At 46.8% G+C, this 15,239-nt stretch overlaps 1 protein-coding gene across 1 annotated transcript in view; it reads left to right on the top strand.

The window, feature by feature from the left end:
- Nucleotides 1–15,239, top strand: part of LOC110549026 (MAPK-interacting and spindle-stabilizing protein-like) — a 100,923-nt gene that overhangs the window by 84,524 nt on the left and 1,160 nt on the right. The window lies entirely within an intron of this gene.

Below are 15,239 nucleotides of genomic sequence, written 5' to 3'. Positions count from 1 at the left end.
TGTTGAAGAGCGCTGACCACTTGGAACCACCGAGCCATCTTTCCAGCCCCACACTGGGGGAATTTTTAAAGACTCAATAGGGGGCTGTAAAGTGACTATATGTGACAGCACATTGTCAGACACACAGGATGTGAGTGAATTCTGCTGGGAGCCGTGGACTCTGGTTGGTAGCCAGGCATCAACACAATCTCAGGTTCAGTAAACAGATGGCACAGGTGGGCATGTCGGGGGGTCCTGAGTATGAAGTGGAGGTGCGAGGAAACCTTTCAGTTGTTCTGTGGACCTGAAGTCGCTATAGGCATTGCACTTCATTAATAAAGAAGAATCCCAGAGAGAGATTATGTAAATTTTATGGACTTTGTAAAATCACTTTAAAGCTATGTACACTTATACTCAGTGGCTTTTTCTGGGTGTCCTCCAGCCACTTGCCCTGTGGGTGAAGAGGTCCCCCCCATTAGTCTGCAGGAGAGTAATTGAAAGTCTTTATTTACACTCCATTTTCCTTGATGACTGCCCTGTGTTTTTTTAGAACTCCTGAAATAATACAGACAAATTAATTAAGATGACAAGCTGAGCATGAATATTACATCGCCTTTGTGGCATCCTGATTTGGATAGACCGCTGTAATTTGAATACACTGCATTCCAACCCCTAGAATACTTTTGCAGTCTATGGGGAAGGGGAACTATGGTTTTGGGACATATTCTGTGTTAGAAAGTAGATTCTGCCTTGACAGAGCCCCAAGGGGCATGTTGAGAAGACAAGGGGGTCTCATGGCTGCTGTGCCTTTTCTCTGACCCGAGAGCAGTCACATCTATGGGAAAGGTCCCAGTCTAGGCCTTTCAGGGGGAACTTAGCATGAGCAGACAGAACCTATCTCTGCCCCTGGAGTGTCACAGGCCATCTTACTTTTTTTTTATGGTCTGTCTAGAAAGTGAGAGAGGGGAAGGCTGAGAAGGTTTTTTTGTTTTGTTTTGTTTTGTAGGATGGGCTTTAAAAACTCATTGTTCATCTCAAAGACATGTTATCAAAAGCCATACAGAGATACCTGTGAAATGGATAGATTAAAATGAGGAGTTTTCTCACAGTGGCTCTGCCCCAGAATCAAGGTCCTTGTGTATATGTGTATGTGTAGGCTGACATCTACCTCAAGTGTCATTTACCAGAAGTCAACCATCTTGGTTTTTGAGACAGAATTTCTCATTGGCTTAGAACTCATTGATATGGGTAAGCTGGCTAGTTGATGAGTTTCTACCTCCCCAGAACTGGAATTGCAAGTGGTGCCACTGTGCTGGGTTATTTTGCTTGGTTTGTTTCAGGTTCCTGTCATGTTGGTCTAGGAAATGCACTTGGTCTTTCCAGAGCCCAGTGATAGCCAAGGTAGCAGGCTGGTGTTAGACAGTTCTCAGGACACACACTGAACTTCTTCCTGTTGTCACCTACCTCGATGCCTTCTCCAATGTGAAGGCCCAGGCTGGGTCTGCTCCTCCACCCTGGCCTGTACCTTCACCTGTCCTGTGGTCACTCAGCAAAGTGAGCCTTGGTGACTTGGAGCAGATCTCCCTGGCACCTACAAATCACTTAAATATAGTTCTGTTTGTATAAAGAGTTTTGGGTTACTAATTGTGCCCACATCAGTTTGTGGGCTCCTGAGTCTCTCTGAAATGTTTGTTTTAGCCAGCAAGGTGGTTAACACTTATAACCCCAGCATCAAAAATGCTGAGACAGGAGGCTTGCCTCAACTTGGAGGCTAAACTGAATTACACAGACAGAGTTCCAGGCCAGTGTGTTATTATCTTAAATGCGGTATTTGCTTTTGTTGTTACGTAAAATAAATTTAATGGTTCATCTCAGTTGTCAACTTGATGAGATCTAGAATCCCTCCAGAGAAAGGCCTCTGGGCATGCTTGTGGTAGAATTACCTTGATTGAGATTAACTGAGGTGGGAAGACTGCCACCGTGGGCGGCACCATTCCCCAGGTGAGGATCTTGGCCTGTATGAAAAGGAGAAGGTGAACTGAGCATAAGCATTCACTTTGTTCTGCTTCCCGAATGCAGATACAGTGCAGCCAGCTGCCTCAACTTGTGAGCTGAAAAAAAACCCATCCTTTTAAAAATTGTCTCTGTCAGAGTGTTTTCATCATAGCAGCAGGAGAAGTAATTGTTACAGAAAATTAGTACCAGGAGGAAGGGCCTTTGCTGTGATAAGTCTTGATTATGTGCTTTCTTAGACCACTGGAATTGGTTGTGGGAGGAATGTGGAAGAATTCAGCACGTTGGGCTGAAAAACTTTGAATATTGTAAGTAGAACTTAATGGGACTAATGGGACATTCTGATTGGAGCTTGGAAGATGTGAATGCTAAAGAAATGTGGACTATGGGTGCCCAGCTCATGAGGCTTCAGAGGGGAATAAGGACTCTCAGGAATGCGGGAGACACATGCCCTCTGTGGGTGGCACCATTCCCTGGGCTAGGATCCTAGACTGTATTCAAAGGGAGAAAGTGAGCTGAACTCAAGTGTTTATCAAGTTGATAAGGTTAATGATCGCATGGGTGTTGAATCATGACTCAGTCCCACCAGCTACAAACCTTCTACTCTTGTCCTCTGCTGGGCTCACCAGGATTACCCACACTCTTACTACCCCAAACCCCACATTGTCTGAGCCCCCTGCTTTGGTCATAAGGGTTTGAATAGCTGCAGCACGCTGTGGCAGTACCTTCCTACATGCTAGGGTGGTCTGTTTGCCTCCATCCATGTGCTTGGGGTGAAATAGCTCTTGGCTTCTTAGACAGACTTCTATTTTGTCAGCAGAGCTGAAAAACATCACGGAAAACAAGAGGCATTTTCAGTTCTTAAATTAGAGAATTTATTTTAATAAATCAAGAGTGTCTACTCTAATAACCATTGAAGAAAATGATAATATGATTTAATCTTAAAATATTTCTAACATAATATTATAAAAATTATATTTCAGCTAATATCTGAGTTAGCCTGTTGTGAATGTATGCAAATATCTCAAGAAATATTAATATATACTGCCAGTTTTAGCTAATTAAGGAAATAGTTTTGGGAGGAGCAGCCTCTTGATAATTTAATCACTGTTCATTCTTCACAGATAATTGTGGTATTTGTTATTAAGTTCTCTCTGATTTTCCACGGAATGAGAAATCTGATATGAACTTTTACCACATGAGCCAAAAATTAAATTTTATTTAATTGTGAAAATGATACTGTTCTGAATACTGATAGCCCTGAACCAGAGTGCACCTCACTCTGGCGCCGTCCCCTTTTCATTTGGAGCCCCCACACTGGTTTCTGGGGGCTCAGAGGGCTCTGTGGCCAGCAGACACTTAGGTGTGTCACAGGGCAAGGAACCTCTGAGAAAGGGCTCTTTGTGTCTGTGCCTTGTGAGCAATTTAAAAACGAAATTGATCACAACATTTTTTTTTTTAAATGGAAAAGTGGAATAGCCCCAAGTGCAGAATGAGAACAGGGCAGTCAAATAAATGATAATGTGCCTATCCTGCCTGTTCTCTAGGTCAGGCCCTTGTCACTAAAGTGGGGTTTCCAGAGCTCCTTACGTTACTGTGCTAATTGTGTAATCTGACGGTCTTGGACTCCCTTTGTAGAGCAGGCTGGCCTCGAACTCAGCGATCCACCTTCCTTTGCCTTCCAGAGTGCTGGGATTACAGGTGTGAGCCACTGTCCCTGTTTCTCCTGTGCTAACTGTAAAGGGATAAAAGAGAAGACAATTAGTTATATCAGCATGGTCCTGTATGAGAGGCTAGGGCAAGGGCTTGGCCAGTAAAATGCTTGCTCTTCAAGCATGGGAACCTGAGTGCAGTCCCACCGCACTCATGTGAAAAACACCAGGTCAGGTGGTGTGATCTTGCAATCCCATGGCTAGAGAGGCAGAGACAATCTGATCCCGGGGGGGGGGGGGTTGCGGGGGGATGGTTCACTAGTCAAATCAGAGAGCTTCAAGGAAGATGGCTCCTGAGGTTGTCCTCTGGTCCCACAGGTATACACACGCATGTCTACACATGCTAAAGTTAAAGGTTGACACAAAACAATGCTGAGTAGGTCTTCCAGAGTGGTGGGATGGCACAGGATTGTCATCTTCCTGTTTGCTGTTTCTGTGGCTCCTCTCCCCCACACTCACATGACAGATGAGCAGTCATTTTAGCTGAGTGAACCAGGGTAAGTGCTCCCTGAGAAGGTGTGTTGGGGTGCCTTTAATGTCAATAGAGTTGGGGGCTCCATATCCCAAGGATGTGCTTTGAGGGAGGGGGAGGAGAAAAGAGGACATCTCCAGAGGAGGTGGACAGAGCATCAGATGCTATGGCTTTGGGGCATGGCTCAGACCCTCCTAGCCAACATGTTCTATCTTAGCCTACCACATGAGTGCTAGGGAGAATCAGATATGCTAAACAGTTCTGGCCAATACATCTTTTGTTTCTGCATTCTAAATTTTTCTGCAGCACGTACCATTTTGTGGCAATATTTTTGCTACTAATTAAAATTGCATATTGTTGATACTTACCATGCCAAGACCTGTGACTTGTGTGTGAGAGAGAGTTTCTAACTGACTGTGGCTACCAGTGTGAAGCTGGGCTTTCCCCAGAGCTCCCTGCTTCAGGGCCTTTCTGGGTGACAGGGAGGCCACAGAGACTCTCATATCACTTTTGCACGAACATTTATTATGTTAGGTTATAATTATAAGTATGTCTATTTTCTTGTCAGATTGTATGTTTATTCTGGGCAGAAATTATATCTTGATTCAGGAGGATACAGGATCTGGTCTAATACCAGTCTGACTACAGGATGAGTAACAACTGTATGGAGCCGACTGACTAGTGTGCTTAATAAATATATAAAATATAAGTGAATAAACAAGCAGATACATGTGTTTAGGAACATATATTCATGTTTATCTTATATCAACGTGCCATTAAAGATCAAACGAAAGAAAACGAAGGTGCATTGAGATCTATCTGGACAACCACTTATAATGGCTGATGGCCTCCAGTTCTTCTCTTACTGTGATCAGGGCCTGTTGCTGTGTAGCCAGCAAAGCAGGTGTCTTCCTTCTGTGCCGCAATCCTTTAAACACCTGGAAAATTTCCTAAATAAGAAAGTGATTAAGGCCAGCAAGATGCTTTGGCCGGTGAAGGACTCCCACCTCCCTGTAGCTCCCCCACCCCCCTGTTCTGAATCTCAGCCACACACCTGGCCCTAATGGGCCAGGACTTACATAAGAAGCCTGCCAACCTCAAGTGAGGCCCCACACCTGTCTGCACACCAGGGCTTCAGGGACCCTCAGTGAGGGAAACTTGCTTGGAGCCAGGAGACGTTCTGTCTGAGGGCCCTCATGGCTATGTGTCACAGCCTGGGGACACAGGAGAAGACAAGCTGAGTAGTGACAGGACCATTGGGGTTCAGGGAGGAAGGATCCAGCTCACATACCCAGGCCACCTGCAGATTTGAGGCGGGGAGGAAGAGCTGGTCTGTTTTCATGACCTCTTGGGCTCTAGGACAGTCCCCCACTCTCACTAAGGGCAGGTGTTGCTGGCTGGCTGTTCTTGATGGTCTTAGAGTCAAGCCAATAAATAAAAACAGGCGAGGTTATCCATGGCACTCTGCAGCTGCTGCAGCGGAGCTGGCTCCGGTGGGTGCGTTGGTTATTTTTAGCCTCCTGCAAGCCCTGCTGTGAATTCCTTTGCACTTTGACTTGGAACAATCCAAGTGGCTGAACCAAGATACCCTGGTAGCAATCCTAAAATCTGAATTTGTCCTGAGTGAAAAATCACTAAAGTGTCATCTCCAGAAAGCTTTTAGGTGGGGCACATGCTCTCTTTGTTGAATTGTGCTCTGTGCTGGTCAGTGACCCCAGCAGAACAGCTACTCTGGTCTTGGAGCTACAGAAAGCAGCTCTGGGAGGTCAGTGGCTTGAGTGGGACTCTGGGCCTTCCTGCTATAGCAGGGAGGTGGGTGGGGCCTATCTCTACAGCCACAGAGCCTGGTGAGGCAGACATGGCTAGATAGCAAAGGGTCATTGCCTTGCTCTCATCAGAAGTCTGTGACAGTGCAGCCTAGGCTAGCAGGAAACTCTCACTTGGGAAGAGTCCCGTTTTGCTCCTTCCATACCTCGTGTTGTTTCAAGTCTTCCCTATAATCCTAGCCCCCAAGCTAGCCAAAGAACAGGGATAGCTGTGATACCATTCCTGACTCCCAAAGCCTGCTGATTAGGGCCATAGAGTTCCTTGGGGCAAGTTTGGTCTTCGTTGTTGGGATATCTGATTTCTTCTTCTCATCTCTTTGTTTCATTGTGCATGACTACTTGACAAACAGTAACCAATAGCATCCAGCCACCAAACAGCCAGCAACAGCAACCCCATTTCTTAGCGTTTGTATATCCCCAGAAAAGTTTCCAGAAAACCAAACACTGAGTGTCACACACTCACAGAAACTATCTGCAGCTGGCAACACCTCACCCCTTCTAGAGCACAAGGCAAACCATAGTCACTTGCTGTGAAGCAGCCTCCTAGCCCACACCTGGGATTAAAATAAAAATATATTCCCATAACATTTCTGTTTTTTTTTTAAAGGTTTATTTATCATTTATCATCATTCATGTACACCCATATGCCAGAAGAGGGCGCCAGATCTCACTATAGATGGTTGTGAGCCACTGTGTTCTTGCTGGGAATTGAACTCATGACCTCTGACCTCTTTACCTTTACCTCTTTACCTCTGAGCTATCTCTCTAGCCCCATTTCTGTGTTTTTTAAAAAAGCCAAAATTACACAATTCTCACTACAGTTTGACTTACTCCTGGTGACAGAGAAATGCTGCTCTCATCCCTTCCCCTTAAAGTAGGACTTTAATAGCATTTGTCCCAGGAGCAAGAGCATTTAAATCTTTCTGCTACCCACTTTAGGGATTTGGTTTTTCAGGTGGGAATCTGAACCTAAGGGCCCAATACCCAGGGCTAACTGCATTTTCTGTTGAGTCTTCACATGTGAAAAGGATGCTGGTGAACTCAATTCCATCAAGCTGGTCCCCCTTCCTGCAATGTGGGGCTTCCTACTTCCCTAGATGAGGACCCTTGTTTGTGGAATAATCATAGGAATACCTAGCTGAGTTAGGTGTGAGAGAAGATGCTAACGGATAACAGTGGGGCTGTTAGCTTGGACCACTGGAAAAACCTCAGAGAAGCAAGAGCGTCCTCAGGTGGGCAGGGGGCTGTTTTTGTCTCCTGGTTCCTGATGGCCAAGGACTGCTCTGGAGGGGCCACTGTGTCCTCATGTTTTACTCCTGTCTCGTGTGTCACTCAAGAGAACTGCGGAGGAAAGAATTGGGCACTACAGGCTTTAAAGAATGAGCACTGGGCTGTTTTGGACACTGGCTGATTTGTTCTGTGTCTTCCATGGCTGGCCTCAAGTGTGGTGGCGGATGTGAAAGCTTACTCTGGTTTCTGGACTGTGGCTGATGCAGACCTTTATGTGGTCTCTATGGACATAAAGGTTCCAACTAGTATTATCTCCTCTTTCTTGGCCCCTGCCTCATGAGTGGATGGAGAGTAGACATTCTCAGATAAAGCCTCACCCCTGAAGGGGGCTCCCAGCTCCTCTCCTCAGCTTCTCTCAGTCTTGACATCCAAAGTAGACCCAAGCACCCTGGCCTCCTCTGGATATTCATAAGCTTCTCTGTAGAGAAAGTGACTTGTGTTCATCCCACTGGGGCCAGAGGGCATAGGAATGCATTGCCAAACCCTCTTTTGCTGCTGTAGCTTTTTTAGAGAGAACTAGCAAAAGTGTTCTAATTTTCTAGTCACTGAGATAAAAATAAGAAACCAGAGCTCCGAAAGACATTTAAAGAACCCTTACATGTCAAACCCTAGCTGAATTGTATTTCCAGCACACACCATGGCGGGGTGAAACAGTCAGGGGATGGGAAGAACACAGGAATCCATTGCTGGAGTGGTAATTCCTGCAGCCTGATCATTGGGAGCGATGCCGAAGAACCTCAGAATGCAGTCCGAGGAGAATTACACAGCGATATATTTCCAAGGAAAGTTATTAAAATATTGACATTTCATCTGCAGAGGCGTAACCCTCAGCCATCCTCCAAACAGCCCTCACACGGGGCTAATTTAATTACCCTCAGCCTACACCTGCTCTATATCAGTTGGATCCTTCCAGAAGCCACTGCAATATGTGCCGTCAGTTTAGGAGTTTTCCTGGAACTAATCTCAAGTTTCTGATAGGCTTCTAAAAGAAATTCTCCCTCGGAAAACAAATGGAGTTGAGCTTGGTGTGTTACGGAGCACTGTTCAAGGTGGCAGCTGCTTGCGTGCTGCTCAGCAGCTCTCTTAGAAATGGAAAGCCAGAGCCATGTGGGCCCCAGGTGTCTTGGGCTGAAGGTAACTCCGAATGCAAACTACAAAGAGCCGTTGTGAATTTTTCTCCCTATTCAAAAACTATCTTTGATGCCATAATTGGGGTCATTTGTCTTCCTGGAGGGCTTTGTGTGAGGCTGGTATCTTCCCCCAGGGCTGGTGAGCTGGGCTGAGCTGAGCTGAGCTGAGCTGAGTGGTCCATGGGTCTAATGGAGGAATCTGGGATGTCAGTGAGTTCAGTCCCCAGACAGGAGATACTGTGCTTCTGACGGAAGGTGGCTAGCAAGTGTGGAAGTTTGTGCTTGTGCACAGGAGCACACACGTGTGTGTGTCTGTGTGTGCATGCTCATCTGCCCCAGAGCAAACGCTTTTCCTGAGTGTTGCAGTTTGGATAGGAAATATCCCACATAGGCTCATATGTTTGAACACTTGGTCCCAGATAGTGGGCCTCCCACTGTTTTGGGGAGGTTATGGAACCTTGAGAAGGTGAGGCTTAGCTGGAGGACAGAGTCCTTGGGGGAGGGCTTATCGGGATTGTAGCCTAGCTCTGCTTCCAGCCCAGTCTCTGCTTTCTGGTCTAGAAGATGTGACCAAGATGTTTCCTGCTTCCTCACATGGATTGCACCATGTCTTCTTTATCATCGTGATGGCTCTCTTTAAACCAGGAGCTCAAACAAGCCTCTCTGCCCCAGAGTTGTTTCTGCTAGGTACTTGTTTACTCACAGTGATGAGATATAACCTACCCGATGTTAAACAACCCTGTCATTTTCAAGAGAGAGGCACAAGAGACATGTTTGTGGAGAACACTAGCGGCTCTCAAGGTTTCCACTCAGAAATGGGCTTTTCAACCTAAGCTGCTTTGAGCTGAGTGATTCTTTGTGGAAGGGATCTTCAGGGAGAAGCTGGGCAGATACAGATTCAAGAAGAAGAAAGAGGATGGAAGTCCCCGGGTCATGGCAGGCAGGGCAGGTCTACCCAGTGGCTCACTTGTCACCAAGCTAAATGTCCCCAAAGGGTGGGTGCCCTGAATGTCTTCTGCTGCACCCAACCAAGGCCACCTTCTGGCTCCCGCTATGTTCTACTGTGTCTCTTGAGGCCATGGAGTTCTAGTAGGTGCCATTTTCCACCATGAGAGGTCATTGAAGGGCCATTGAAGAATAGTAGGGGCCCTTGCCAGCTGCTGCTCACTCTCTGTACACTTAGAGGAGAACCTCTGTCCCAACCTGAGGAATATACAATTCACAGCCATGGCATAGGAAAACCACACTCTCAGATAGCACCAGGACCAGACAGGACAGAGGAAGCCTCATTCTTCTTCTTACAGGCCAGGTCTCCGGTCTCTTCAGGAACAAACTGTATCAATGTGTACCCAGGGCCCTTCCTGTGTCTCCCAAGACCCTCTGGCGGGGTGTAGTGTACGAATGCCTAACAGTTGTATTAGGTTTTCTGCATGGACATGTGTGCCCCCCGGGAACCCCTTGTGCCTGCCAGCTTGAGGAAGTGCTTCAGGATTGATGGCCCTTCTGATTTTGCGTCTCCTTCTACTGCTGAGGTCACTGTACTCATCCCATCTACTGGGAATTTGCACAAGGAACCAAAGGCAGGAATGGAAAAAAATGTGTTCCAAACTGGGATCAGAATTAGCTGTCCATTATGCCCCATTCTTGATGCTTATGAATTCAGAATTCTTGACATCATCATTGACCTGGGGAGCTTTGCCCACTGCCAGGGGCAGAGACAGCGGTGACCATCCATTTGACTGGCAGATAGTGAGCTTGCAGGAAATGGGGTTTGCAGAGGGAACCTGTCAATACATGTCTAAGGCCAGTGTGTGTGTGTGTGTATGTATGTATGTGTGTATATCACCAAGACCCCTGAACCACTAGCTTATAACTGCCTGGCAGGGTAAGGCTCTAAGATCTTAATCTCTGGCTCTTTAGCGTCTATACTGGGCTCAGGTGCTCTGAAGCCTCATGGCCTGAGGAGCTCAGCTTCCTGTGTGGCCTTCATCCTGGCCTGACTGAAAGCTGCCTTCCTGTGTCTCCATAGATGGCTGCAGGGTGCCTCTTTTGGTTCTGTGTGAACTGAAGGCTGTGGAAAAATCAGTTATGTTGACGATGTGCTCACTGACTGACTGACTGATGAAAACTATGATGGTAGAAAGTTGGAATGTAGCAAATCAACAGCCAAAATAATTGTGAGCTATTTTCAGTCCTGGAGAATTTCTGTAGAGCCACTAGTCTCCAATCTACACTGAAAGGCCAGAGAAACTGGGTTCTGATGTCAGTGGAGAGATGCAGCAGCAGCAGCAACAACAACAGCACAGACACCCTTACCTGCAAGAAGTGAAAGCAGGCAGGCAAAAGCAGCATTGCCCCCCACCACTCCAGGCTTCTTTCTATGTGGGTTGTGCTGGGAGTTTCTGCCCACTCTGCAGGGAAACTAAGGTTTCCCCCACCTTAGTTAATCTTCCTAGCAACTATCCTCACAGCCCAGCCCAGATACCTGTCTCCTGGTTGATTCCAGTTAATCAGTCCAGTTGACAAGATTAACAGTCACAATCCCTTTAATAGCCATTCATGACCATTCTCTGTGTCTGACCTGCTGTCTTTGAGACTATCAGGTAAAAACTTCGGAACATATGAATGTGGTAGACCATTAGCTTCCACCCATTGAAGTTAAGGATGTTATAACATTTGCAATCTATAGCAGAGCTTTCCCCGTTCTTCTATAAGCCCTGCACCTGGTGTCCCCACCAACATTCTTGCCGATCGCATTGATTTATGACTCTATTTTACTCTGTTACTATAAAAAGCTCACATAACCACTTGCATACAGGAATATCTCATTTGGGTCAACCAGAATCCCTGTTCCTGGGCCATAATAACTCATATTGAGCTCAGAATAAACTCTCTCTGGAGCAAAAGCTGTGTTTGCAATCGGCACTCGCTCCATGCTCTTGAGAGTCTGGAGCTAGCTGCTCTGTCCATCTCCTGCTTTGGTCCTCACATCTTCAGAGGCCTAGCAGTCACCCTTCCTTCTTCCAGGGTTCCTCTGCTGCTAACTGTCTCCTCAAGTGGACTCCAAATGCATGAGCCTGGTAGTTTCTGGTCAGGCCAAACTGAGTAGCTCTCAGGCTACACTGTTCCTCCCCAGTCCTGCTTCCTCTATGTCCTGCTTTGTGGGTAAGTGATTTGCACTCAGTCCCACAGTTTCTGCTTCCAGCCATGGAAGCCCAAATGTTTTCTTCTTACAACTTCCCAGTCTGTTACTGGGCTATAGCCCATGGTACGACCCTGCTGGTGGTTTGATGTCTCAAGGTGACCTCTCTCCCTGTGAGCTTCTGGAGGGTGGCACAGGAGGTGTGCCATATCTGTGTCCTGGTGAGTCTGGCAAATAGCTGAACCCCAGAATTGGCTCAGAAAGCAAACAGGCATGCATGCATGCAGGCAGGCAACCAAGCAAGGTGTCCTTAAGAAGCCCCCAGGCCTGGGGAGGGAGAAGCTGTCCTTCAGGTAGGGCAGCTGGTCTCTGCTCATCGTTAAAGAAGATCACAGAAGCAGTGGTTTCTGGAATGTCCAATGTGGCCCTGGTACTACCTGGTACTCATGTCTAAGACCCTAGCTTGGGACAACACGTGAGCTTTCACTGGTTCCCTGCCATCTCCACATTATCAGGTTAAGTGTCCCCAATGGGTCATTATGGATGATGTTAACATTATCAGGGAGACAAACATTCTAAGTGTTACTTTGAGGGAAATGGTAATTTGGGTTTTACAGACAGAAATCATTCATCTCAGGAAATCGATGAGCTCCTGGAAGAGAGGCTGGCTGACAGCGATGCAGGAATCGATCCTGGCTGATTGAGGGAGAGGGCACCAGGCAGGTGGGTAGAGTTTGGCGAGGACGTTAAAATACTACAGTCTGCACCAGGAGATGCAGCCCGGTAAGCATTCGTTAAGGTGGGGTGAGGCTCTGAGCCGGCAAGTTGCTCTTTTAATCATGGTGACTGCAATAGCAGTAGGTTCTACAGCATGTGTTTCATTCTTATGAAAAGCCCCCTCGTCTCTCAAGCATGAAAATGAACCCATTTACACAGCTCTGGACCACATCCAAGAGATGTTCCAGTGTCCATGGTCTCCTAGGGAAAGTCATTGCCTCTTCCAGGACCTCTCAGGACTGGCACAAAACTGCAGCAGGAGTTGGCTTCTTGAACTTTCAGTTCATTACTAGGAGGAGATAACATTGCCAATACCCATTTAGCTTCCAGAAATGAAATGTACGTGATAAGCTCTGTTAGGCGCCAAGGAACAACTTAAAACCATCACAAAGCAGTCGGCAGAAGGCCTTGCATCCTCCACGGAGGCTTCCTCCAGCACCAGTAACTGCACAGTGGGCTCTTAGGCAGACTGGCCCTGAGACTTCATGGCCACTAATGAAGGTTATGTGCCAGTGGGGACAGCCTCATCTACATATGCATTATGATTCATTTGCATATACATCACTCCTTGCATCTGCCTAACTTCTGGGTCTGGCTCAGCCCTAGGTGGGTCCTGAGAAAGGGGGCACTCTGCTGGTAGGCACTCCATCAGTATTACTTTGCAGCCACCCTTGGTACCTGGGCTCCTCTACCTGTCCTCTTCCACTGAGACCAGTACCCTTCAAAAAGGACCAGTGTGGGAGAAATGAACTCTTCACTTAAAGTGCATGTGAAATGAAAGTCACTAAAAGGTAAAAATCTACCTAATCCGGAACTTGTGTGTTTGCAATGATGTCAGGGGCTTGGTGGCCAGTGAGCAGGCAGGGAGCTCACTCCCTGTGAAAGGGCTCTGTCAGCACCCCATTCTTGTCCTCTTTGGCAATCAGCAAACAGGGCACCCCCTGTAGGTATTGGATGCCATGTTAGTTTATACAATGTTTTTCTGCTTAAAAATGTATGTATGTGTGTGTATGTGTTTGTGTATGTGTGTGTGTGTGAGAGAGAGAGAGAGACAGAGACAGAAAGAGACAGAGATATCCTGGAGAGGACCTCCTTTGTCATCCTCAGGGATATTATCTCTCAGAGAGCTCCAGCAGCACAGTGGTCTAGCAAGTGATCCATACATTAGACAGGAGTCTCATTGTTCTGAGGCTTACCAATTTAGCTCTAGGCTGGCTGGCCAGTGGGATCTACCTGTCTCTACCGTCCCAGTGCTGGGTTTATGCTTGGCTTTTTACGTGAATTTTGGGCTCAAACTCAGGCAGGCCCTTATGCTTGCCAAGTTAGAGCTCTCCTGACTGGTCACTGCTCCAACCCTGTTACAATGCTTTTCTCAAAGAACTCCAAAAATTATTTCAAAAAAGGGATGATTTCAATAGCAAACATTGCCTTGGTGATGCTCTGCCTGGGACAGCTTAATGATTTCTTGTATTTCCCAAAGCGTGAGAGGCACATCCCTGCTGTGATGGAGTCCAGGCTCCTTCTGACTTGTGGCAGAGAGATAAGTTCTCCACAGGGCATTCAGACCAGGCTGGAGGGAACCAAGGGGATGTCTAAAGATAATCTCACACTTGACACAGGAAAGAGCTGGCAGAGCCATTTGCATTTATTGTTTTGTTTATCCAAACCCCGAAGACGGCAGCTGAATCCAGGCAGCAGGCAGGGGGAGCCTGAAACTTACCTAGCAATCTTGTTTCTACCTATAACACCCCAAGAATGAGTTCAGTCTAAAGGATTAAGAAGAGAATTAGAATTAAATCAGGAGGATTGAAATGACTTCGATGACCCCTTTATAATGCTGGAATCTGAACCTAGAAAAAAAAAAGACAATACCTTATTGATGAATAGATCTGATGGGACCCGATAAAACAAAACAGGGAGTTTATTACAATAGGATCGATAGCAGCATGCTGAGAAATATGTTGTGTTGTTCCATGTGAATAGTGGCTTGTGTGGAGCAGGGCTATAGGTGTGCACCCTACAGCCCTGTTTCAGTTCCGGGTGTCTGTGTGTTCATGGGAAGGAAGGGGGAGGGACACTGCTCCTCTGCAGAGACAAGGTGCAGAGTCCTTCCGTGTCGATCGCTTGCACTTTTCTGCAAGTCTGAGGGCGATGTAAGGTAAAAATGGGCTTGGAGCCTGTTCATGTAGGACAAAAGTCTGGGCAAGAGCTGTCTGGAAAACTGTTTCTAGGTCTGCTGCTTGGGGAGTCCTGCCCTGCTGTTTATAACCTAGAGGTGTGCTGGCAAGCAACGCTGACAGAGCATGCTCTACCTGAGAACCCAGGATCTGACTCATAGCTTCACAGGTGTTAGCCAAATGCTTCTCCACTGTATAGGTAACGAGCAGATAAGAAAACTTGGAAACACCGGGGCTGGGTACCTTGTCCAAGGTCCCACAGCTGGTGACAGTGGAGCTAGAATGGAAATGAGCTCCTTCGTCCTTTGACCTCATGGCTCTGCCTGATCTTTGATGCCACTCAAATAAACCAAAGGCTCAGCAAGGGGTAGAAGGATGTCTGCAAAGTCAATATTCATGTGAGCACAATTTGGGCAGAAATTAGAAGAGCTCATGAGTGAGAACAATTAGCTGAACTTATGAATTTGAGTTTGAATCCTTCCTCAGCAGGGATGTCATCAAAGTGAGGACAAGGCTGTGTTTGCTGCTTCTCTTGCCCCAGAAACCTGGCATGGACCCTGGTTGAGTAGCTTTCAAAGAAGGCTGACACTGGGCATGGTGCAGTGTGGTCAAAAGATGGGACTTATCTAGTAAGCTTTTTCTCATTACTGGCATGTACCTTCAATAAAGGCGATAGTATGAGCACGTACTAAGTGGTATTCCAATGTGCAAAATGAGACTT

The sequence above is a fragment of the Meriones unguiculatus genome, chromosome 1 (genome assembly GCF_030254825.1).
Source record: "Meriones unguiculatus strain TT.TT164.6M chromosome 1, Bangor_MerUng_6.1, whole genome shotgun sequence".
Taxonomy (NCBI): domain Eukaryota; kingdom Metazoa; phylum Chordata; class Mammalia; order Rodentia; family Muridae; genus Meriones; species Meriones unguiculatus.
Note: the sequence above shows the minus strand (reverse complement) of the source record. Positions and strands in the feature narration are given on the sequence as shown.